At 40.3% G+C, this 26783-nt stretch overlaps 1 protein-coding gene and 1 long non-coding RNA gene across 2 annotated transcripts in view; one reads left to right on the top strand and one right to left on the bottom strand.

The window, feature by feature from the left end:
* LOC140849252 (serine/threonine-protein kinase TAO1-like) overlaps positions 1–26783 on the top strand; it is a 209260-nt gene that overhangs the window by 83285 nt on the left and 99192 nt on the right.
* Positions 190–26368, bottom strand: LOC140849307 (uncharacterized). Its single transcript, XR_012131051.1, has 3 exons — positions 23516–26368; positions 18444–18528; positions 190–1313 (listed from the first exon to the last, which is right to left on the bottom strand). It is a non-coding gene; the product is annotated as an uncharacterized lncRNA (long non-coding RNA).

Genomic DNA, 26783 nt, shown 5'->3' with positions numbered 1-26783 from the left:
TGAAGAGGAGGGGTGAGGGAAGGTGGGTGAGGAGAGAGGGAGAAGGGAATTGAGGGGGTATTATGATTGGTACACATGGTGTGTGTGGGGTCACAGGGAAGACAGCGTAGCACAGAGAAGACAAGTAGTGACTCTGTGGCATCTTACTATGGTGATGGACAGTGACTTCAATGTATGGGGGGGACTTGATAATAAGGGTATCTTATATTTACTGATATAGTAACTACAATCTTGCTCATGTGAAACCTTCATAAGAGTGTATATCAATGATACCTTAATTAAAAAAAAGGGACAGTAAAATAAGAGGTGATTCTATTGGGTGACCAGTGGGTGAACTTTAAATGAAGTTAACTTGATAGATATTTTTCCTGGATGACTAATTGACTAATAGATATTTAAATCTCTCAGGTTTTATCAATTTCAAAGACTTCTACAATTCGCAGAAATTGGGGAAGAGAGCATGTCTTATGTTTAATGTACTTTATGTTTCATAATTCTTTTTTTTATTTCCATAAAATACAATCTTGTATATGACTGTCTTCACTCATTCCCCAAAATGAGATTTGTCTCTTTGACTTTAAGTGGGAGAAGCTGATTCATATATGGCCGATCTGGCTTTATGTGTCCAGTAGCATTCCAGAGCAAGGGAGTAAAATGCTGTTTGTCCTTCACTTTTTCTCTTATCTGTGGAGCCAAGAAAACCTTACCACTTTAGAATGATACTCCTCTGTATGCCACTCACTGCTTGATTGATTTATTTCCTGTCGCTGTCATGACTTTGATAAAGAGAGGTTTTTTACAGCAGGGATTCTGATGTGAACATCCCAAGATCACAGCTTTCTTAAAAATCATTAACACTCTTGTTTTATACTTTGAGTGTTTGCTTCTTGGCAATAGTTCATGGGATCTGACTGAATCTAAAATCTTAGAGGCACAGTTAAATCATTTAGGTCTGTATTACAAAGGATAACTTAGTTCACTCAAGTCTTAGTAACAAGATATCCTGCATCAGTTATCATCCTCCTCATAGTTAAAACATCAATCAAATTAATTAGTGAATTGCTCAAGAGCCCTTCACCCAGCTGAGAGCATTGAGCATAACTGGCTAACATGTCCTCTGGAAGCCTTTGTTCATTCATTCAGGCATTCATTTAACATTGATTGAGTACATACATACTTACTCCAGGCTGAAGAAGACCAGTCACTGCCCATAGGATTCTTCAAGACTAGTATCTTCACAAGTAGTGACAGTCTCAATGCAGTGTAGAAGACGTAGTAGCAGTGAGCACAGGAAATTATAAGAGAGAGTGTGACTAGAATATGATAAAGGGAGAGGTGACAAATGAAATTGGAGACAGTATTTACAGTTTATGTAAATCCTTACATTACTTGCTAAAGAATCCTAATTTTATCCTGAAAGCAATGGTGTCCATTGAATTATTCTAAGCAGAAGCAAGTCATGATAAGCATTTGGTTACATTCTGGGTAGGATAACAGATTTAAGGGGGAGGGAAAGTTGGAGGCAGGAAGACAGTTATATGACTATTCTAGAAATTGTGGTAAGTGGGGAAGGTCTTACTGAAGGTCCTTTCTACATGGGCTGGGAGAGGGGGTGCTGAATACAGAGCTATTTGGGAGGCAGCAGGCACCAACTGAATGGAAGGAACAGGAGGAACTAAGAGGAGAGTCAAGGACAAGTTTGCGGCTTCTATGCCCAGGTAATGGCGGGACAAAAGACAGAGGTGTCAGCCTTTGGTTATCTCTCAACTGAGCAAGATTATAGCTGCCGAGTCATCCAAGGCTGATTCAGTCTTTGACATGACTCCTGCCAGTTCATTTTTGAGGCCAACGATGAAATGGCTTTTGACCTCTTGAAACTGAGACCTTTGGAACAGTGCTGAATAGATATGAATCCAGTTTCATTGCTGGGAGCCTTAAGGTTCCTACCTCAGGATTTTGGAGGATGTATGCTTGCTTTCACTACAGTAGGACACCCTTTTGATAGTGGTTTTCTGTCATACTTTTTTTTTTTTTTTAGAGGGCATCTCTCATATTTATTGATCAAATGGTTGTTAACAACAATAAAATTCAGTATAGGGGGGTCAATGCTCAATGTACAATCATTAATCCATCTCAAGCCTAATTCTCGTCAGTCTCCAATCTTCTGAAGCATAACGAACAAGTTCTTACATGGTGAACGAATTCTTACATAGTGAATAAATTCTTACATGGTGAACAGTACAAGGGCATTCATCACAGAAACTTTCGGTTTTGATCACGCATTATGACCCATAAACAATCAGGTCAAATATGAATATTCATTTGATTTTTGTACTTGATTTATATGTTGATCCCACATTTCTCCCTCTATTATTATTATTATTTTTATTTTTAATAAAATGCTGAAGTGGTAGGTAGATGCAAGATAAAGGTAGAAAACATAGTTTAGTGCTGTAAGAGGGCAAATGTAGATGATCAGATGATCAGGTGTGTGCCTATGGACTAAGTATTAATCCAGGCTAGACAAGGGCAGCAAGACATCCACGGATGCAGAAGATTTCTCTCAAAGCAGGGGGGGTGAGGTTCTGAGCCTCACCTCTGTTGATCCCCAAATTCTCACCTGATGGCCCCCATGCGACTGTGCCTGTCTTAGGTTGTTCCTCCCTTGAGGAATCTTACCCGTCTCTGGCTAACCAGCCATCTTCCGGGGCCATACAGGGAAATGTAAAGTTGGTAAGTGAGAGAGAAGCCATATTGTTTGAAAAGGTTAGCTTTTTACTTGGCAGATTTATGCCCTGTGGCTTCTATGCCCAGCACTTGTCTCGAGGTTTCTTTACCACCTGGAGGAATTATGATACTCGGTAAATTCGATATGAGGCACGAATTCTATTTAAGGGTTGTAATTAGGAAGGAAGAAGAAAAGCTATAGAGGTAGCATATGGAGGAAAACATGGGAGGATTGATTATTTTTTTGACATATCTTCTTGTAGAGTAACTTAAGCATGTATAGGTTTTAAACTACCAACTAATTTGCGCTCACATATTAACATAATAGGAATACGGTGACATAAACAAAGCAAATCTATAATTACCATCCATCTCCAGTGAAGCCAAGAAAACCATTTAGGCACCCTAGGCATTTGTGAAAATTTGTTTATGATATGATGGATATTGTCCAAATGTACTTGAACAGTCTGAGAGAAATCAGACAAATTAAAGCAGCCCATTTCTGGTATCTGTTCACATCCCATATGTTCTTTTAACCATAGATAGTCTATAGTCATAAGATTTTGGAGTGCTACACCTTGCACCCCTCCCAACTCCTGGTTGAGTTCCAACAGTACAGATCCGGTCAAATTCGTTGTCTCACTGTATGCACATGCCAGCCTAGACATCTTCCTCCTTATTCCAATGGCAAGTCCAGGAGACGGTGGGGTGGATGCAGCCACAACCGCAGCATTGCTCAGATCCCTGTGGAGGCTTTTTGATGATCATCCCCCGGCACGAGTCCTCCAGAGAGTGCTGATGCCGGAAGCTCCTCCTCATATCGTATCTTAGTTCATTTTCTGGGTAGCCAAGCTAGGCCTTGATCTTCTGCATAGAAACAAACAGACCCTTTGCCCACACTTTGACATGCCCTCTATACCACTGTGCAGAACTCATTGGAGGTCAGCACACAGGAACTGCTTCTTTTTTTTTTTTTATTAAGAGAAAGGAATATTATCAGAAAAGAGTACCTCCATAGCTGATCATCTGACACCCTTTAAGTGATCAACATTAAGGATATTTAAAGCATGTGTTGATCTTTGATTTACCAATAGTTTTATCCTGTCAAGGAGTAATCCCCCTTTTCTTTCTTTCTTTCTTTCTTTTTTTTTTTTAATTTTTAGTCTACACTTACATGAAGAATACTATGTTTACTATGCTCTCCCCTATATCAGGTCCCCCCTAACAACCACATTACGGTTACTGTCCATCAGCGTAGCAAAATGTTGTAGAATCACTACTTGTCCTCTCTTTGTTGTACAGCCCACCCTCCCCTTTATCCCTCCCCCCCCATGAATGCTAATCTTAATACCCCCCTTCTTCTTCCCCCCCTTATCCCTCCCTGCCCACCCATCCTCCCCAGTTCCTTTCCCTTTGGTACCTGTTAGTCCATTTTTGGGTTCTGTAATTCCGCTGCTGTTTTGTTCCTTCAGTTTTTCCTTTGTTCTTATACTCCTCAGATGAGTGAAATCATTTGGTATTTCTCTTTCTCCGCTTGGCTTATTTCACTGAGCATAATACTCTCCAGCTCCATCCATGTTGCTGCAAATGGTTGGATTTTTCCACTTCTTATGGCTGAGTAGTATTCCATTGTGTATATGTACCACATCTTCTTTATCCATTCCTCTACCGATGGACATTTAGGTTGCTTCCAATTCTTGGCTATTGTAAATAGTGCTGCGATAAACATAGGGGTGCATCTGTCTTTCTCAAACTTGATTGCTGCGTTCTTAGGGTAAATTCCTAGGAGTGGAATTCCTGGGTCAAATGGTAGATCTGTTTTGAGCATTTTGATGAACCTCCATACTGCTTTCCACAATGGTTGAACTAATTTACATTCCCACCAGCAGTGTAGGAGGGTTCCCCTTTCTCCACAGCCTTGCCAACATTTGTTGTTGTTTGTCTTTTGGATGGCAGCCATCCTTACTGGTGTGAGGTGATACCACATTGTAGTTTTAATTTGCATTTCTCTGATAATTAGCGATGTGGAGCATCTTTTCATGTGTCTGTTGGCCATCTGTATTTCTTTTTTAGAGAACTGTCTGTTCAGTTCCTCTGCCCATTTTTTAATTGGGTTATTTGTTTTTTGTTTGTTGAGGCGTGTGAGCTCTTTATATATTCTGGATGTCAAGCCTTTATCGGATCTGTCATTTTCAAATATATTCTCCCATACTGTAGGGTTCCTTTTTGTTCTGTTGATGGTGTCTTTCGCTGTACAGAAGCTTTTCAGCTTAATGTAGTCCCACTTGCTCATTTTTGCTGTTGTTTTCCTTGCCCCGGGAGATATGTTCAAGAAGAGGTCACTCATGTTTATGTCTAAGAGGTTTTTGCCTATGTTTTTTTCCAAGAGTTTAATGGTTTCATGACTTACATTCAGGTCTTTGATCCATTTTGAGTTTACCTTTGTATATGGGGTTAGACAATGGTCCAGTTTCATTCTCCTACATGTAGCTGTCCAGTTTTGCCAGCACCATCTGTTGAAGAGACTGTCATTTTGCCATTGTATGTCCATGGCTCCTTTATCAAATATTAATTGACCATATATGTTTGGGTTAATTTCTGGAGTCTCTAATCTGTTCCACTGGTCTGTGGCTCTGTTCTTGTGCCAGTACCAAATTGTCTTGATTACTATGGCTTTGTAGTAGAGCTTGAAGTTGGGGAGTGAGATCCCCCCTGCTTTATTCCTCTTTTTCAGGATTGCTTTGGCTATTCGGGGTCTTTGGTGTTTTCATATGAATTTTTGAATTATTTGTTCCAATTTATTGAAGAATTTTGCTGGTAATTTGAGAGGGATTGCATCAAATCTGTATATTGCTTTGGGCAGGATGGCCATTTTGACGATATTAATTCTTCCTAGCCATGAGCATGGGATGAGTTTCCATTTACTAGTGTCCCCTTTAATTTCTCTTAAGAGTGACTTGTAGTTATCAGAGTATAAGTCTTTCACTTCTTTGGTTAGGTTTATTCCTAGGTATTTTATTCTTTTTGATGCAATGGTGAATGGAATTGTTTTCCTGATTTCTCTTTCTATTGGTTCATTGTTAGTGTATAGGAAAGCTACAGATTTCTGTGTGTTAATTTTGTATCCTGCAAATTTGCTGTATTCCGATATCAGTTCTAGTAGTTTTGGAGTGGAGTCTTTAGGGTGTTTTATGTACAGTATCATATCATCTGCAAATAGTGACAGTTTAACTTCTTCTTTACCAATCTGGATTCCTTGTATTTCTTTGTTTTGTCTGATTGCCATGGCTAGGACCTCCAGTACTATGTTAAATAACAGTGGGGAGAGTGGGCATCCCTGTCTGGTTCCCGATCTCAGAGGAAATGCTTTCAGCTTCTCGCTGTTCAGTATAATGCTGGCTGTGGGTTTATCATATATGGCCTTTATTATGTTGAGGTACTTGCCCTCTATTCCCATTTTGCAGAGAGTTTTTATCATGAATGGATGTTGAATTTTGTCAAATGCTTTTTCAGCATCTATGGAGATGATCATGTGGTTTTTGTCTTTCTTTTTGTTGATGTGGTGGATGATGTTGATGGATTTTCGAATGTTGTACCATCCTTGCATCCCTGGGATGAACCCCACTTGGTCATGGTGTATGATCCTTTTGATATACTGTAGAATTCTGTTTGCTAATATTTTATTGAGTATTTTTGCATCTACATTCATCAGGGATATTGCTCTCTAATTTTCTTTTTTGGTGGGGTCTTTGCCTGGTTTTGGTATTAGGGTGATGTTGGCTTCATAGAATGAGTTTGAGAGTATTCCCTCTTCTTCTATTTTTTGGAACACTTTAAGGAGAATGGGTATTATGTCTTCTCTGTGTGTCTGATAAAATTCCGAGGTAAATCCGTCCGGCCCCGGGGTTTTGTTCTTGGGTAGTTTTTTGATTACTGTTTCAATTTCTTTGCTTGTAATTGGTTTGTTTAACTTTTGTGTTTCTTCCTTGGTCAGTCTTGGGAGGTTTTATTTTTCTAGGAAGTTGTCCATTTCTACTAGGTTTTCCAGCTTGTTGGCATGTAGGTTTTCATAGTAGTCTTTAATAATTCTTTGTATTTCTGTGGTGTCTGTCGTGATTTTTCCATTCTCATTTCTGATTATGTTGATTTGGGTTGATTCTATTTTTCTCTTAATAAGTTGGGCTAGAGGCTTATCTATTTTGTTTATTTTCTCGAAGAACCAGCTCTTGGTTTCGTTGATTTTTGTTATTGTTTATTCTTCTCAATTTTGTTTATTTCTTCTCTGATCTTTATTATGTCCCCCCTTCTGCTGAGTTTAGGCCTCATTTGTTTTTCTTTTTCCAGTTTTGATAATTGTGATGTTAGACTATTCATTTGGGATTGTTCTTCCTTCTTCAAGTGTGCCTGGATCGCTATATACTTTCCTCTTAAGACTGCTTTCGCTGCATCCCACTGAAGTTGGGGCTTAGTGTTGTTGTTGTCATTTGTTTCTATATATTCCTTGATCTCTATTTTGATTTGTTCATTGATCCATTGATTATTATTAGTAGCATGTTGTTAAGCCTCCATGTGTTTGTGAGCCTTTTTGTTTTCTTTGTAGAATTTATTTCTACTTTTATACCTTTGTGGTCTGAAAAATTGGTTGGTAGAATTTCAATATTTTGGAGTTTATTGAGGCTCTTTTTGTGAGCTAGTATGTGGTCTATTCTGGAGAATGTTCCATGTGCACTTGAGAAGAATGTATATCCTGTTGCTTTTGGATGTAGAGTTCTATAGATGTCTATTAGGTCCATCTGTTCTAGTGTGTTGTTCAGTGCCTGTGTGTCCTTACTTATTTTCTGCCTGGTGGATCTATCCTTCGGGGTGAGTGGTGTGTTGATGTATCCTAAAATGAATGCATTGCAGTCTATTTCCCTCTTTAGTTTTGTTAGTATTTGCTTCACATATGCTGGTGCTCCTGTATTGGGTGCATATATATTTAGAATGGTTATATTCTCTTGTTGGACTGAGCCCTTTATCACTATGTAGCATCCTTCTTTATCTCTTGTTACTTTCTTTGTTTTGAAGTCTATTTTGTCTGATATTAGTACTGCAACCCCTGCTTTCTTCTCACTGTTGTTTGCCTGAAATATATTTTTCCATCCCTTGACTTTTAGTCTATGCTTATCTTTGGGTTTAAGGTGAGTTTCTTGGAAGCAGCATATAGATGGGTCTTGCTTTTATATCCATTCTATTGCTCTGTGTCTTTTGATTGGTGCATTAAGTCCATTTACATTTAGAGTGACTATTGAGAGATATGTACTTATTGCATTGCAGGCTTTAGATTCGTGGTTACCAAAGGTTCAAGTTTAGCTTCTTTAGTATCTTACTGCCTAACTTAGCTCGCTTATTGAGCTGTTATATACACTGTCCGGAGATTCTTTTCTTCTCTCCCTTCTTATTCCTCCTCCTCCATTCTTCATATGTTGTGTGTTTTGTTCTGTGCTCTTTTTAGGGGTTCTCCCATCTAGAGCAGTCCCTGTAGGATGCCCTGTAGAGGTGGTTTGTGGGAAGCAAATTCCCTCAGCTTTTGCTTGTCTGGGAATTGTTTAATCCCGCCATCATATTTAAATGATAGTCATGCTGGATACAGTATCCTTGGTTCAAGGCCCTTCTGTTTCATTGCATTAAGTATATCATGCCATTCTCTTCTGGCCTGTAGGGTTTCTGTCGAGAAGTCTGATGTTAGCCTGATGGGTTTTCCTTTATAGGTGACCTTTTTCTCTCTAGCTGCCTTTAAAACTCTTTCCTTGTCCTTGATCCTTGCCATTTTAATTACTATGTGTCTTGGTGTTGTCCTCCTTGGATCCTTTCTGTTGGGGGTTCTGTGTAATTCCATGGTCTGTTCAATTATTTCCTCCCCCAGTTTGGGGAAGTTTTCAGCAATTATTTCTTCAAAGAGACTTTCTATCCCTTTTCCTCTTTCTTCTTCTTCTGGTACCCCTATCATACGAATATTATTCCTTTTGGATTGGTCACATAGTTCTCTTAGTGTTGTTTCATTCTTGGAGATCCTTTTATCTCTCTCTATGTCAGCTTCTATATGTTCCTGTTCTCTGGCTTCTATTCCTTCAATGGCCTCTTGCATCTTATCCATTCTGCTTATAAATCCTTCCAGGGATTGTTTCACTTCTGTGATCTCCTTCCTGACATCTGTGATCTCCCTCCAGACTTCATCCCTTTGCTCTTGCATTTTTCTCTGCATCTCATCCCATTGCTCTTGCATTTTTCTCTGCATCTCTGTCAGCATGTTCATGATTTTTATTTTGAATTCTTTTTCAGGAGGACTGGTTAGGTCTGTCTCCTTCTCAGGTGTTGTCTCTGTGATCTTTGTCTGCCTGTAGTTTTGCCTTTTCATGGTGATAGAGATAGTTTGCAGAGCTGGTACGAGTGACTGCTGGAAGAGCTTCCCTTCTTTTTGGTTTGTGGCCTTCCCGTCCCCCTTCGCAAGGCGCTGGGTTCTTGCAGGTGTGTATGTGGTCTGGATGTTGTCCTGTGTCCTCTGGTCTCTATTTTAGGAGTAGTTTTCTTTGTTATATTTTCATAGATCTATGTGTTTTGGGGAGGAGATTTCCACTGCTGTACTCACTCCGCCATCCTGGCTCCGCCCTTTTATTCTTTTTAATAACTGTAATCATATGTATGGTTTTCATTTCACCTTGATAATGATTGTAATGCTTAGTACTTTGTATCTTCAAAGAACTCAACGACATTAAATAACTTATCTACCTAATATCCCTGTGAGTTAGTAGGTGGAGATTATTGCCCCATTATTCAGATGGGAAAACCCAGAGAGATCATCAGTGACTTGCCCAAGGCTATCCAGCCTCACACTGACAGAACCGGATTTGGAATATGCAGTTTCCTTTTTCTTATCACACTCATACTACAAGTTTATTGTTAGTCTTAACTTATTAGACCATTTCACCATTTCACTTACTCAAAAATCTCTGCATTTAGGTCTCGAAAAGGGCAAGCAGGATATGAGTGAAAGTGCCCAAATGACTAAGCCCTGCATATGTGGATGGGGAGCAGGTGGAGCCAGGAATAGTAATATAACCCTAGCAGTATAACCAAGTCTCCACTCCAGTATATCCAGGGAATGAATGCCCATTTTCCAGTGGAGCGATGATATCATTTCCGCCAGCAGAGCAGTCAGTCATTATGTCAGGGAGACTTCAGTGGCAGTTTGGTATAACTTTTAACTCTGTAAACTAGCAGCAAGAAAGCGGTTAGTGAAATTGTCTCTTTTGTGTTATAAGGCTCTGTGGTATAATGGAAAGAGAACTGACTTTGGAGCTGTAGAGACCTGATTTGAAATCACTCCCAAGAGGGAACTGAAATGACATTGGGCTATAACAGTGTGGGAGGGATTAGATGATGATGTATGTCAGCTTCCTAGTGTGGAACCCGACAATTATTGCTTCATAAATAGTTGCTGTTATTTTTATTCTCATTCAAAGAGAAGATATAACACTGAGGGTGCACTCTGATTTTTTCCATTGAATGACAGGACCAGGTAGATTCAACTTTTGAGGAATTACAGTCTATAAAAGAAGCCAGTGAAACATTCTGATATTGAGTCAACTAGATACAGTATCACCCCTTGTTCACTGACAAATATGGGAAGGTAATTTCAGTAGGTCAGTCATCAGTGTGTGCCTTCCAAAACATTATAGTCATGTTACAGTAAACTTTTTATATTTCTTGCATCACAAAGATTTATTGAAGTGATAAAAGTTATTATGGAAAACAGTGTCCAGTAACTATGGTAACAGTTATTTGATCTCACAGTAATTAGCTAAGCATTTAGTTGCACAGTACTTTCACAATGCCTTCCTGGTTAGTTCATTAAACAAAATTAGCTTTTGTTTGAACTGCCTTCCTACAACATCTTAAATTTTATTTTAATTCAAAAGAATTGGAAAGTGTTATTCAAAACTACCTATCCAACTTACAATTTATGGGCACATTTGAGGTTACAATTGGTTTTTATTTAATTCTTTATTTATACCACAGTATGATCATGATTTATCAGATGATCCTCTGAACTGTATCTTTCAGTTTAGTAGGGTGAGCTAAGAAATGAATGGTGAAGTTGGAAACTGGTTTTTAAATTCTGACCCCATTCCTGGCTCAGATGGCAGGTTGGGTCAGCTGGTATCTTTCCCATGACTTTGTTTCTGTACGTGGGACATGGGGTCGCTGGATGGTCAGTGTGAGAGTTTTAGGAATGTGATCATTCCTTGATAATCTGCTGCTCCTGATGAGAAACCCGGAGTTAGTGGGTGCCTCGGTTTTGTAAAGCAGTCCCGCTAGGTACCTCTTCTGCCCTCTTCAGCACAATTCACGCTGAGTTCAGGTGCGTCTCCTTTTGCAAGGTGGAATGTGTTGCCGATGATTCACCTCATTGATGATTTCATTCTCAGAGGCCTTCCAGTGCTCCTGAGATAAGGACCTCTCAGACTGTGTTAAGGCCTATCTGCTCTGTACCTGCTCCCCACCCACCCCCTTTGTACAGGTGAAGTGCAACACATACTGTGTGGTGGATTGGAGATCCCAAACACAAATGAAAGCTTCAAGCACTCAGGATTTTAAAACAGCAAAATAATAAAATAAAACAAAAAAAGTTTTAACTTATTTAAAATAAGGAGTCCCAAAGTAAATGAGCAAAATAGGACCCTTTAAAATTAAATGACATTTCCTTGTATTAATTTCATTGTAATTCCTGTCAGTTTAGTGATTTTATTTTTCTGTCACTGAATTTTTAAAAGACAATACTAGCTTTCAAAAACTAGTTGCTTTCTGAGTTGTCAAGCTCTTCTCTCATTTAACTGGATGTCACATACCAGTTTTCAGTTGGGCAGGTGTTTTTCATATGGGCCATGACATTTCCAATTCTACGCTATTTATTTGCCAATTAGGTTGTTTTCTATGCAGGATAAATGCATCTTTAGTTTCACTAAGGTTAGAATTCTAGTGTATTAATCTATTTGTTCTTGATTGGTCTTGAAATTTTGGGCCAATCTGAAGATAATAAAAATAATAATACAGTTTGACCCAGGAATTCCACTTCTAGGAATTTACCCTAAGAATGCAGCACTCCAGTTTGAAAAAGACAGATGCACCCCTATGTTTATTGCTGCACTGTTTACAATAGCCAAGATATGGAAGCAACCTAAATGTCCCTCAGTAGATGAATGGATAAAGATGTGGTACATATACACAATGGAATGTTACTCAGCCATAAGGAAAAAACAGATCCTACCATTCGCAACAACATGGATGGAGGTAGAGGGTATTATGCTCAGTGACATAAGCCAGGCAGAGAAAGACAAGGACCAAATGATTGCACTCATAAGTGGAGTATAAGAACAAATGAAAACTGAAGGAACAAAATAGCAGCAGAATCACAGAACCCAAGAATGGACTAACAGTTACCAAAGGGAAAGGGACTGGGGAGGATGGGTGGGAAGGGAGGGATAAGGGTGGGGAAAAAGAAAGAGGGCATTACGATTAGCATGTATAGTGCGAGGGGGGCACGGGGAGGGCTGTGCAACACAGAGCAGACAAGTAGTGATTTTACAGCATCTTGCTATGCTGATGGACAGTGACTGTGAAGGGGTATGTGGGGGGGACTTGGTGAAGGGGGAAGCCTAGTAAACATAATGTTCTTCATGTAATTGTAGATTAATGATACCAAAATAAAAAATAATGATAATAATAATACAACAAACAATAAGTTATGCTCACTGGCTTCAGCACATGACTCATTCCTTTTTCCCATCTTCTTTCTTGCTTTTTGTCTTGTATGAGTTTGACATCTCAGCTGAAAAGCCCCTAAAACACTTCACACCTCTCATCTCTTCTACCTACTCTTACTTCTTCATAGAATAATGTCTTTCTTTCACTCCATTTGGAAAAAAATTGATGTCCTTTGAAGCAACTTTTGTGAAACTTCCCTTGATTTCTCTCCCATCCCGTTTTCTGATCCCATGTCGTTTGTACCTAATTCTTGCCTCCACTTGTCATCTTACATTAAAACTTTTGGTTAAAAATTACCTTTCCCCAGTGAGCTATGAACTCCATCAGTAGAGTTTCACTCCTTATAGAATTTTCTATGTATGGCTCTCCAGTCCCTTCAGAAAACAGAAGTATTATTTGTTGAACTTCCAGTGTATTTTAGGTGCTGCACAGTGTGTTTTAACCATTCCCGTAACCCTATGGGGTAAGTATTAACATCCACATGTTTTATCAAGAGAATCTAAGGTTCAGAAAGATGAAGTGCCATAAGAAGTTAGTAATTGGAAGAGCTGGAATTTGAACACAAGACTCTCTGCCTCCAAAACTCGGTCTCTTTCACTTTTCCAATCCATTGGCTCCATTTTGGTGACTCAGCCCAGTATGAATTCCATACCAAACCAATTCATTACAGCAGGCACCACAAACCTGTATTCCTTTGATCTCTTGGCCTGGTACTGTGCCAGCAGTTGACCAGCAGTCTACCCCCCTCCCTCCTGGGTCTCCTGCCTGCTCTAGTGCTCTAGATCTCTGCTGAAGAAATGACACAGATCTTCCAGACATGGCTTTTTACAAAGACAGGCAACATAATATCATTTAGACAAAGAATGCCTGGTTTACCACTCACATCGCACCCCAAGCCTCTGCAGTGCCCATCGTGAATACGGACAGTCATGAGTTCATTCACAGCCTTCCAGGTAATCAGTTGATGAGAATTAAGATAGTAGATAACACTTATTTGCCACTCTGCTGTACCCCCTAACTTGCTGTTGCTGAGCAGTTGTCTCTTGCTTCTCTCTCAGTCCTACCACCAGCAGAGTTATTAACACCCTGAAACCCTCTTTCTTTCTCCTGAAAAAGTGGATGACTTAATTGTTTGCTTATGCTTTTAGTTGACCCACCTTCCTCCTACCACTCTCTGTAGAATAATTAGTAATAGAGTAGCGTCATTTTACTGTACATTTCATGAAGACAAACTGTGTGTATCGTCCCTCATATATAAAGTGCCTGGTAGACAACATGGATGGAGCTAGAGGGTACTACGCTCAGTGAAATAAGCCAGGTGGAGAAAGACAAGTACCAAATGATTTCACTCATATGTGGAGTATAAGAACAAAGAAAAACTGAAGGAACAAAACAGCAGCAGACTCACAGAACCCAAGAGGGAACTAATGGCTGCCAAAGGGAAAGGGACTGGGCAGGAGGGGAGGGAAGGGAGGGATAAGGGCAAGGAAAAAAAAGGGGGGCCTTACGATTAGCATGTATAATGTGAGGGGGGGCATAGGGAGGGATGTGCAACTCAGAGAAGAAAATAGCGAGTCTACAGCATCTTACTACGCTGATGGACAGTGACTGTAATGGGGTTTGTATGGGGGGACCTGGTAAAGGGGGAAGTCTAGTAACCATAATGTTCTTCATGTAATTGAAGATTAATGATAATAAAATGAATTTTAAAAAATAAATAAATAAAAAATAAAGTGCCTGGTAGAGTGCCAGATGTGGTAGAAGCTCAAGTACAGAAAGGAGGGAAAATGGAAGGAGGGATGGAGTTGGTATGGATAGTATACTGTATACATCTTTTTGTTCTCTCGTAATAATTCAATGAAGTCGGTATTATTATCCCTATTAGAGATGAATAAATGGACACTCGTGGAGGTTACACTGCTTATAATTGGAGGAGCATCTGGTCTTTCACAGACTTGCCCAAATTCCATCTCTTCTGGAAAACCTTTTATTATCCCTTCAGCCATGACCACCACCCTGCACAACTATGGGGAATACCATTCACATAGATGACAGTGTGAATGACACCCCTGCAGTTGTGCAATTTGGTGGCCCTGGTGAAAGCTCCCTCCTCTGTATTTCTGTGGTGCTTGAGGTCTTTGTTACATCAGGTTTCACACTGTGCCCCTGCATTCTACATTAAAGTCCTGTTGCCCCTACTAGGTTATGAATTCCTTGAGGGGAGGAAAGTGCTTTTTTCATCTGTGTCTCTTGATGGGCATACACAGAGTGATTGCTGAATGGTTGGATATCCTGTTTGCTGTTTGGCCGAACCTGTACCTCTGTCACGTGAGATCTGTCAGCCATCCTCTGCCTCACCTCGGTTTCCTGCTCTTGATGCTCAATATCTTTCCTGCCAGTTCCTGAGGAAGGCATCTCCCCTTCAAGTTGCCTCTCTCTTGGTATCACAGTCAAGGCCACCGGGGTATTCATTAGGCAGTAGGGGCACAATGACCAAATGATATCATACTTTTCAGAAACCTCAAAAATGTTGGAGATCTTGAAAGAAAAATGATTGGCTGAAACACACAAAGAAGTATAGGATCGGAGACAGACAAGAATTAGGCTTGAGATGGATTAATGATTGTGCATTGAGCATTGACTCCCCTATACAGAATTTTATTGTTGTTAACAACCATTTGATCAATAAATATGAGAGATGCCCTCTCAAAAAAAAAAAAAGTATAGGATCAAAAATAAGTGTTTAAGCAAACAAATATAAAACTAACTATGTTATCTTCATTAAATGTTAAACTTGGGAGTGATTACTGCGAAATTATAGCAAACATAAATGAGTAACCCATAGCCAAATAGTTTAAAAAACAAAAATAGAATAATTCTTTCAAAAATGTTTTGGCCATAAACTTATTTTTCGTGTGGGTTATGAGTATAGCTTTTAGTATGTTTGATACGATGTTAGGGTGAGGGACTCCAAAAATTAAACATATTTGACCTCTTAAATTGTCTGGGTTTGCAATGCCGTGCATATAGCCCAACAAATATTTGCTGGATTTTCATTGATTGTATTATATGATGGTGGTCTCCGTTGTTTTGGAGAGAAGTAAGCATGGATATTTTGTTATTTTACTTCTATTGTGTTGTTAAAAAGAAAAAAGTTAAGAGAATTCTTCCTATTTATGTAGAACAAGTGCCACATTCCCGTGGAGATACTGAGAAATCTTTGGGGCCCTCGGGTGGTACCAGTTAGAGGCTCTTGAATGCCCTGTCCTGGCCTACTGTCAGGTTTCCTTGCCACCCTGTCTGGTTTCTTCCAAGGATTGGAAGTTGGGGATGGCAAAGAAGCCCTGAAGGCAGAATGCTAGACCAGGTGAAGCAAAGGGGGTGCCCCGGCTGGGCCCTGGGAACAGTCAGGAACAAAGGCAAGTGCAGTGTGTGTGTGAGCCTTGCTGGAACTGACCTTTCCCCTTGCCCTTCACATTCAGGGTAACCCAAAGTGACCAGCCATTGTTTTTAGGTACTGATTATGCAGTGACCATGTATACAGATGGTAGAGGTATTTTCCTCAGCAGTGAGGATTGGCTATTTGTAACCTGGGTAGATTTGGGTATGCTTTTGCTTCAATCAGGAGGGATGTTTCCCCTTTGCTTATTTTGGGTGTTGTTTCATTTTTCATTCTGTAATGTAAATTGCAGTTCCACTACTGATGTTTGCTTTTATATCTGGTCAAAATCCTCTGTCACCCTTCACCTTTCACTAGCTATGTATAGTGTTGGTATGCCTTTGATGACCGAAGAGGAAGGTTCATACCTAATGTTGTCGGCTTACTAACCATCTATCAGGGACGGTTCAGCTCACAGTGAGAACCAGGATGGGACTGCAATTGAGGCATAGCTGGAGGATAGGGCCATCATCAAAGGTGAAAATGTAAAGCATGTTAAACATATTGTGTATTTGTGTAGGTATTATAATACATCACCCATAACCACCATGAAGGGATTTTTTTTTAATAAGTAGATTTACGTGATTTATCATCTCCAAAAGTTTAGAATTGCCAGTTAAATACATATGTATTTCTCAAAGGAAATCATGAAAAAGGACATTCCACTCTTATTACAAAGCTATTTTAGGGGTAAATATTTTGATAGCTGTGGGTCACTGCTCCTGGGAGCTGAAACACGGCTGAGCCTGAGGCAGCACAGATGGAACACTGAGACATATCAGGGGTTGCCCCCTTCTGCATATATATTGCAAGTGGTTGATTATGGCAGTGTGAACATTAACATATTCTATGCCACTGTCAGAAGAATAACTTCCATGTGAGAAATGGTCTTGTTATTTAAGAACGGTAATGACCATTCTAAGACTTCCCTCACAAATAAACTAGAGTGGAGTATGTTATGATAACAAGCATTTTGTTAGGTAAGAGTAATAATTAGAATCAAACTGGTAGACTGGAGTAAGTAAAGTCTGCCTAAACTTGTTTCAGATACAGCATGAATGTTTAGGTAAAGTGCATGTAGTGGTCATAAGGAGAACGGATGCATTAAGATGGAAAGATGGCTTGATATTTTTCTTTTTCGAAGCTAATAGTTGAGACACTAAGACATATAAATAATAACTTATAATTTATGAAAATAATCAAACACATCATCCAACCTTGTTGTTAGGAAAGAAGCATGTACCTTTAAAATGTTGGCTGATTTCCATGCTTGCCTGTAGATAGTTTGCATTAAGCCACATTTTAAAATTGTAACACTTTTTTCTTTCGTTTGAGCTAAAATCCTTTTCTTCATTCATCAGCCTTAAAAAACTTGTCCTTTTGAACGTTGCATTGTTTATTAGCAGAGGATGAACGTAATAAACCCAGCACAGTCTTTTACACTCCCTACAGATTAGCAAGAAATGGCTTAAACTGTATAACAACAAGCATGTATTTTATTTGTCGTATTTGGTGTTCCTGGTAAAGCATAAGTTTCTTGCAGGCAGGAACCATCTCTATGTCCTCATTTAGTGGTTGTTGAATAAACGTTGAAGCACTCATAACTAAGAAAGTGACAGTTTAACTCTCCAAAAGCTTTCAGCAAACAAATGGTAAAGATGATTTTTGGAAGAAACCACCAAGATGTCTTTGTTAGTAACACAAGCAGGAACTTGGGTAATGTGAGCTACCGTTGCTGGAAGTTGGTTCATTGTAAACTTAGTCTTGTATTTCTACTAGAGAAAAACAGGCCCAAATACTACCTCAGAGAGAGTGTGCATAAATTCAGCAACTAAATTTGATTTTCCAAAGAGTTTCTAAACTGAGGAAATGTCTTTTAAAACCGTTTATCTAGAATGTTCTGTGATTGCAACATCTGCTAAGCCTATTACGTTCTTCTCTTAAACAGTTTTATTGTTGTGTGTGCAAACTGCTTATTTCATGCAATAAAGCTAAGTTGACTGCAGACTTTCTAACAAGCAGGAATTTTTTTTAACAATGAAGACACTGCATATTCCCTATCATCGTACATGATAGTAACACAAATAGTCCTGTTCAGAATGATCCTATTAACCTCATTTAAAAAAAGAAAGTCTCTATTATTTGAAGTCTGATTATAATATAGCTGATTATAATATAAACTGATACTGAATATACTTGCAGCAATGCTTTTGACCCCTAGTATGTTTCATTACATTTTTGTTTGGGACCCAGACAGGAGAAAGCCTTTAAATGTCTCTAGATGTTTTTATTTAAGACACAGGATTCAATAGCAATTAACTGACTAATGGAGAAAAGATTTTTATTACATCTAAAATCTAAAATTTGGTAAGGGAAATCTCGTTTTATACTGTTGTAGTTTGTCTGTGACTATATTTGGATTGAATAAACATGTTTAGTAATTTAAGACTTTCTCACCTTCATGTTTACCTACCTGGCTGCTGCTGTACAGACCTCCAGTCTTCCTGAATAGTAGCATAGCTGCAGAGACCACGGACTTGTTCAGGAGCTCTGCCCACCTACCCCAAAGAGGTCAGTGAATGCAAAGTCAACTTCTTGCCAACAACTCTGACAGTTATAAGTAGATGAAGATGACTTTAAAAAACATTCAGAGTTTTTGCTAATGATAGCATTTCACCCTTAAAACACATCAGTGAGATACCATTTGCTATTTGCCCCAACTGTGCAGAGCACGGCAAAAAACTGTGTAGGTCATTTGACCTGGAGCCAGTGAAAGGACACGAAGCTGGTTTGTCATTTTTGTGGTGGTGCTTTAATACTGGAGACATTCTCATTTTAGAGACGGCTAAACCAAGTTAAGTGTGAGCTGTCTGTTTATTTTGCTATCTGAGGCAAAAATGAAAGCTCAGGGGCTAAGTGACTAAAATTTCCATGTGCCATGTATGCTGCAAGGCTATCGCGTGTTTTGAAACAGTGATTCAAGAATTATAGAAGACTCAGATGGACTTAGAAGTCTTCTTGCACATTCTCTATAGCTCATAGCTTGCAAACTCAGATCGTATTGGGGACAAGGAAGAAAGTAAGTGGATAAAAACCCCTCCCATTGAAATTGATGCTCTAGAGAACAGATGCCCTTGTCTAGTGTCTTATAGCTTCCAACTTTTCTATAGAAACTGGAAATTTGTTTTTTTTAATGAAATAGCTTAAATTTTAAATATTAGCTATTGATTGAAAATTTAAAAGCAATGTGTTGCTAAACAAAACCTGTCTGCAGGCTACATATAGTTGGTGGTCACACACTTAACCTCTGTTCTACTTATTCCCTTGATTTGTGAGTCAGAACTTACATGTGATCTCAGGTGTTTGTCTCTTAATTTTAAAACAGATACAAGCCTGCAAAAGTCAGGAGGTCAGTCGTTGTTGATGATGACCTGGTAATTTTCACTGGGTTCCATTCAGCACAGTTACTGTGCATCATCTGTATGTAGCGCACTGTGCCTGGGCACTGTGAGTAATCGTCAGCTGTGCAAAAACAGGATGAACTGACACAGCGACCTGTGTCACACATGACTCGGAGCTCTAGTGTCCAGCTATTTTGGGCAGGCCTGGACTCTTGCAGATATTTTCACTTAAATTATGGGCGGAAACTGATGAGGGTGGCTATGCTATCGTAGGAAGGCACTCTGGCCTAATTGTTGAAAGACAAGTTGGTAAAGCAAACCACCTGCCTTTGAATCTTGATTGTGCTTCTTGATAATTCTCTGACCTTGGGCATGTTATGTAACCTCTCTGTGGTCTCACTTTCCACATCTGTAAGTGGGGTTAGTAATAATATCTACAGCATAGAATTATTATCATGATAGAATAAGATAACCTGACATGTAACTCTTAGCCCATGTTTGACACATAGTAAATGCACAGTAATTATTAACCACTGGTCCTCTGGCATTTCATTAGGAAAGCACTGAATTTAGAATAAAGAGAACTGGGTTTACACTCATTCTGCTTGTGTAGTAACTGTGATCAACTTAAAAGCACTTAACCTCTGTGAATATCAGTAAGGTTAGGATAATATGACAATTAAATGTAATTATGTATTACAATACATAAAGAGATGCACAGATGAAAAGTATGGTTTGATGGTCAAGGAGGGCTGTCAGCATAACAGCTCAGGGATGGAACATGGCCCTCATGACACAGCATAATTAACATGTGGACCATAGAGGAATCCAAGGTTGAATTGCCTGTCTCTCAGTTTCCGCTCACAACATTGAACCACAACACAGTATTGGAATATTATTGGCTTAAAAATGACTAAAATAAAACTTCAGAGAGTAAAAATTTGTTTTTTGGTACTCTCACTTTGTTAAAAAATAAAACTCCCCAAAGAAAGAATATTCCCTTTACTCACAGCTCCTTTGTTGGACTTGGTTTAGAAAGTTCCAGTCTGTGGCTAAGACAGTGACCTGCAGATGTAGAGCTAAGGTTCTAATCCACTGCAGAGCATGAGAGATTCTAGCCGAGTGGCCTAAGTTACTAATGGCCACTTATTTCTGTAACAAATTAGGATGTTGTGCAAGTTTGGTTTGCAAATAGATTGACTCTTGAAGGCAGCGGGTTTCCCTTACGATCAAATGAAGTCATTGGAGGCAACTACCTAAATATTCAGGAAAATCTTTGTTTGTTTGTACCCTGATTCCTCTCTGGGCATAATTTTGACAATGACTGCAAGGATAGAGGATTTAAAACTGAATGGTTTTTGAAACTACAGAGTCTACCTCCTTCCTATTCTCAGCCCTTTCTCAGATTGGAGGAAGGGCAAGGTCAAGAACAATAGTGTTAAGTGGCACCGCTCCCAGGTCACACAGCTGTTTGCTTGCAGAGCTGGGAACTTTCAGTCATTCTGGTGCACTTTCCACCAAAGCACTATTTTCTTATAATTAACAAACAGTTGACTTCAAGGCACTGTGTTTTTCTCTTCTAGATGGTGGTTGAAAAAAATTGCCTTTGATATAAAAGCTCTTAAAAACATTTTTCTCATGCACTCAGATCAACAGAACACAAAACTTTCTTCCTGCCAGATTTCCCTAAGTCCCTTTTGCTTGAATTCTCTTTTCACTTTTCTTTTGAAAAGCTATGTTCTTTCTACACTTAGAAATAACAAATCTTATTTGTTCTGACAGCAGTGTGAAAACATCTATTGCATCAAAATTCCCAAGCAAAGTAAAAAAACCAATGGTCCTTTTCTGAATTTCATTAGCAGTGGCAGCAAACATTTCATCAGAACCTCAGAAGCAATACAGAAAAGAAAAGAAAAATCAAGTTAGCAAGTATATAGTTAATCTTGTACAAGATGAAAACCTGCATTATAAAATCCTGAGTGTTGTAAACTCTGCTTTAAAATCTGCCTGCAGGCTGTCTATCCTTTCAAAATATAGTGCCTGTTGTCAGAAGTAGGATTTTAAATGAAATTTATTACAGGAGTAATATGTATGATGAAATTGCATGTTTATGGAAAAGGTTTTTTGATAAAGACTGAATCAGGCCATCGGGGTGCTTTAAGACATCTTAGGATCTGAAATCAGACCAAAGGTTGTTTTTAAAGCATTCTCTGAAAACTTATTTATAGCTCTAGCCCTGAATTTACTACTGACATAAAGAGCAAGCATGAGCAGACAAGCTGGGGAGAGCTCCGAGTACCTCCTCACAAGATATGATTTACCCTAAGAAATCTTGTCAAAAAATGTTGTATGTTTGTAATTCACATGCAGAGAGGATAAATTTCTTTAAGTGCCCTGTCACTTTAGCTGCTATGGAAGGGTCATCACTTAGCAATATCTGGTGTCATTCAGGTCTAGCTGTGTTCCATCCTCCCCTGGCATTCCTGAGCCACACACTCAGAACTAATACAGAGATGGCAAGTAGCCTTAGTCATTGTCTCTAAAGGCATCTTGATCACTCCCACCCAGGGGCCCAGCAGCAGCCCTCCTACCCTGCTTAGAATCATCTTTCTCCTCTGGAGCCCACTGCTGAAACTCATATTACTTACCACACTGTATTTTAATGGTACTTTCTGTTCCAACACTAGACAGTTAGTCCTTGAGATCAGGGGCTATGTCTTTCTGACCTTGGTATATGCAGGGCCCACCAGGCATGATAAACCCTCAGTTAATGGTGGTAGGTGGGTGGGTGGAAGAGGAAGCAGTCAAGCACCTGTATATAGCTTACATTTCAGGAGACATTTAAATAATTATATGGATTAAAATACCAAGTAACATCAGAAAACCACTTTAAAAGGTGTTTATTACTTAACTTATTACAGTGTATGTAACTGTATCTGTACGTGTTGGAGTTGCTGCTCTTGAACGCCCGCTGAGGATGATGGGTGCAAGCCTGCTTTCTCTCACTCACTCTTGGCCTTTGTTCATCTCACCTCCTTTTCCTTCAAGATTCCTCCCAGTGTCAGCATCCCTCCTGCCTTCCTGTTTAGAGCCTTCCTGTGAGCTCCCACAGCCTCCTAAGCTCATGTCTACACTGGTGCCCCGCATGCTAGGCTGTAGTCACCGGTTTACTTGTATGTTTCAGTCCCCAGCCTCTATATCCTCTGTGCCTCAGAAATAGTGGTGGTCAGCAAACATTCACCAAATGAAAGTGGCACGAATCATACCTTGGGCTAATGAGGAAGAAAAAATACATTTTCTTAAAGTTTTACTCCTGATGCTAGGAAAGAAACCATAAACTCTAATACTGCAGTCTCTTAGTACAACATGAAGGTTAACCACAGTCAGTTATTCAACTGGTGTGAGAGTTGTTCTAGACTGTCATTATGAAATTAGGTTAAAACTTGAAAGCTAATGTTCCTTACTGTTTACTGACAAGGATCAAGTTTAATTGCCATCTATGTATTAACTGAAAAATAAGGAAATTGAATTAGTTCTGAAAAATAAGAGAAACAAGTCCTACTTTTAATATTCCTTTTTGCTAGCTCTCATCTGTAAATCTGTTGTGAATTGAAGCATATTTGACTATATTTCATTCTTTTTCCTTGTTCTCGCTTTGCCAGTTTTGATCTCCCTACATGTCAAATCATATTTTTGGAATGAAATAGTCACAGGCTTTTTATCATGAGCTACTGTACTGTTTAACTTAGAATTGAGAACAGAATGATAAAATTAGATACAAGAGGTTTCTGTGTGTCATCAAGTAACCTAGTCTAGTTTGGGTAACAAAAATAAAATTCCCTTTAAATAATTTTAGCTCATTCTGAAGCAACTTGGTCAAGTTGAATGGCCTTCGGTCTGTGTGAAGAGGCTGAGGAGCTCATCGCTCCTTTAATGGGCCCAGCAGAGTTTTTCCTGAACACTGAAACTTCCCTTTTCTTTATTTTGCTCCCTTTCCCCTAATTAGGACTATTATAATTAGTGTGCTCATTACCTCCCCTACATAATTTCCCTACCTCCTTGATAGTCACCCTTCATGTATTTTTGGCCTGCCTCCTTTATTCGCTCTCTAGACTGTTGTGAAATTTCGATATGAATATCCTACCTTCTCCTTCACAGGGCTCGCAGCTGAGGGCCTCAGAGAGGGAGGCCTCCCCCATCCGGTTCCCTCACCGTGCTTCTCTTGCGTCTTAAGGGAATTTCTAGCCACGGAGGAGAGCTGTAGTCAGAGACACTGGGGAGGCGGAGGCTGGCCATGTCCTGCAGCGTTGGGCGTCGTGTGTTGATTGTCCCGTGGCATCTCGCTGTTTACCACCAGGTCTAGAGTAGGGGAAATGGAGCAAAATTAAGAAAAGGGAAGTAGCTGTGACCCAACCGCATCATCCTCATCACAAGCTCATAAAGGCAGAGATTTGAGACCTTTTTATGTTCCTATCGAGTCTGTAAAATAAGTTCTGAGACCCTCTTTTCTCCACGCCTTCCTTATGCTTACTTTGTTTTGTCCCTGCCTTCCAGTCTCTTCTTGCCCTTGCCTCCGGGCTGTCATCTGGCGCCCATGAATGAAGCGTGTGGACTTAACACGAGTGCTAACGCTTGGACACCCGTAGGCTTTGCAGATGAAAACAAGATCAACCAGTCATCCTGCTTTGCCTTTTCAGAAACTGTCCCCCCACCCCACCCGCCAGGTTATCCATACTCATGATGTTTTTGTTACTACTTTGATACATACATTAAGTTTTTCCTCATTTTATCTCATCTTAATTATCCTAATGAAATAAATGGGAAGAAACAGGAAATTTAGCATGTATCCCCCAATTTATGATAGAGCCAAGTGGTACCTAGGTCTAGAGGTGACCCACCCTCCTGAATCCATGGCTCCCAGAACTCTTCTCTAGGTCTTATGCAGAACTCCTTTTCCACAGAAAAGCGAGGGAGCAATTTTTAACCCACCAAAGACGCCACAAGTTTGGATTCCAGCTACTGAAACTGAGCCCCTACCATGTGCCATGCATGGGACACAGAGATGAACAAAAATGGTCCCTGTTCTTCAGTTGTTTACAGATCGGGGGGGGATGACAGTGGCATAAACAGGTCATTACCACTGATTGACTGAGTGGGCACTTGGGGGTTGGGGAGCTGAGTGGGATGGTTTCCTAGAGGAAGGCAGCGGCCTTGGTGAAATGCTCTCCTGGGCTGCTCCTCAGTGCTGTGTGGCCCGGCCTAGGCTTTAGACACCACGGCCACTGTCCCTCCCGCTTCTGCCGCCCTACTGAGCTCTCTCTTAATTGTCACCTGTCTCAATGAGTGAAAAAAATCTGTACCTCTTGACATCTTTGGGTATGGATAAGGAAAAGGGTAAATGTTCCATGCTAAGCATATTATCAAGTACTGTGAAGTCATGAAGGAGGAAGTTTTAAAAGTGTGATTTCTTCATGTTTACAAAACGAACAAATGACTCAGATCTATTGTACACATTCAGAAGAGCTCCGTCCTAAGCTGGTCCCGATTTGAAGTCATGTGTCTTCCTTTGCATGTGGGGAAGGTTTCAAACAGGGTGGGGAGTGGAGGAGGTGGCAGTTTAGAGACGAACACTTGGCTCTGGGGTGTGCGAGTCTGGCGCTCCTCCTGGGCTCTGTGCCGGTGAAGGCTCCCCACATCCTTAGCTCCTTCCTAACTTTCTGCCTTCTTTCTCCCTGTCCCTCCCGCTTGTTTTCCCTTCCTTCCCTCCTCCTCCTCCTCCTCCTCCCTCCCCCTCTCTATGCTTCTCCTACATACATACACCCCATTTTACTGACTCCTTCCAGTCGGCAAGGGGCTTTTGGGGTTGTTTCCTGTTAGGATAACTTCTCACACGACCCTGAAAGTGGAAAACAGATGGCAGAGCGTCTATAGATTCGTTATCCTTGAAGTCCGGGTAGCGCAGCCCTGACTGGCTCTGAGCACTTTGCCAGCGGGGCTGCTGAGCTGCCTCTGGGGGGCCTTGCTGACTGTGTTGCTGATAGTATTACCAAGCCTTACAAGATGTGGGCGCTCAGGCTCTGACTTTTTAAAACTCCTTCCATACTGAATGTAGTTTGGAGATTGTTTTTTTCATTAACATGATGACATTGTGCCACCATAAAGAAGTAGTTTTCAATGGGTCAAAACAAATCTTGATACTCTTTGTCAAACACATGTAAAAAGGGAAAAAACGTATTTAATTAATACCAAGATTCTGTGACATTTTGTAATTGCCATGCTGAGTAAATCCAGAGGAGAACGCATTTGATTGAACTCGAGGCCTCCTTCACCTGGTAAATACGTGTTTCCTCTTCACTGAGCTTTATCCCCAAGCAGGTGTTTCTCTCTGGCTTCTTTTAATACTCTGTCCTTACCCTTGATCTTTGCCATTTTAATTACTTCCCCAACTCTAATACAAATATTGTTCCGTTTGGATTGGTCACACAGGATTAGCTGTGTTAATTATATTTTCATGCTCTATGTGGTTTTGGGAGGAGGCCTCTGTCTCACCTCTCATGCCGCCATCTTCAAACCAATCCTGTCAGTAGTGCGGCTTCTTTACACTGATGTTGTACTCACTGAGGGCAGGGGTCAACTCCTCCATGGTTAAGTGTACTCCCTTCATTTTGTGGTGCCGCAGAGCATTGTGGGCAATATCTGAGATGAATTTATGGGCAGCTAGGGAGATGAGCTGAATTCCATGTGTGTTCAAGGCCTCAAAGCCAGCATGGTTCAGGCAGTATCCAGTCATGACATCTGGGAATAGAGATGTGGCATCCTCCAGCTGCAATCAGGAAGTCCACTAGGGGTGTGCTGAACACCATCGGCCTCACTGCTCCATTGGCAGTGTTGAGCAGCGGGTAAACCCCGTTAGACACGGCCCCCTCTGAGGATGCCGCACCGCCTAGTGACAGCTTCCCCGCTCAGCTCAGCCAGCTCTCCAGCCTGCGCCACCCTGCGTCCCATGCCCCCTGCTGCGCCTCCAGCCCCAGACACCCGTACTGTCACTGTGCCTTGTTCTTTTTGGCAGCAGTGCGCTGATGGCCGTGCTGTAGGGGCTGAGGCAGTGGAAGCCGGTGCCTCCTTGAGGTCTGAGCCTGAGCCGCCACAGTTTGTCATCTGGGTGGGAGAGGCAGCTCTATATTTCTTCTTGACCGAGCTTTGGTATTTTATAAGCACCACTACCAACTAATTTGTCTATTTCAGCTATTTTGTCAAGTTTACGAGCTTAGAGCTGTTTATGCTATTTGCTTATCCTTTCAATGTCTTTAGGAATATAGTGATATGCCCTCTTTTGGGTAATTTGCTCTTGTTTCCTTTGGTTAGCTTGGCAGAGTTCTTTCAGTTTTATTGACATTTTTTTCCCTGCAAAG

The sequence above is a fragment of the Manis javanica genome, chromosome 4, assembly GCF_040802235.1.
Source record: "Manis javanica isolate MJ-LG chromosome 4, MJ_LKY, whole genome shotgun sequence".
In the NCBI taxonomy this organism is placed as follows: Eukaryota; Metazoa; Chordata; class Mammalia; order Pholidota; family Manidae; genus Manis; species Manis javanica.
Note: the sequence above shows the minus strand (reverse complement) of the source record. Positions and strands in the feature narration are given on the sequence as shown.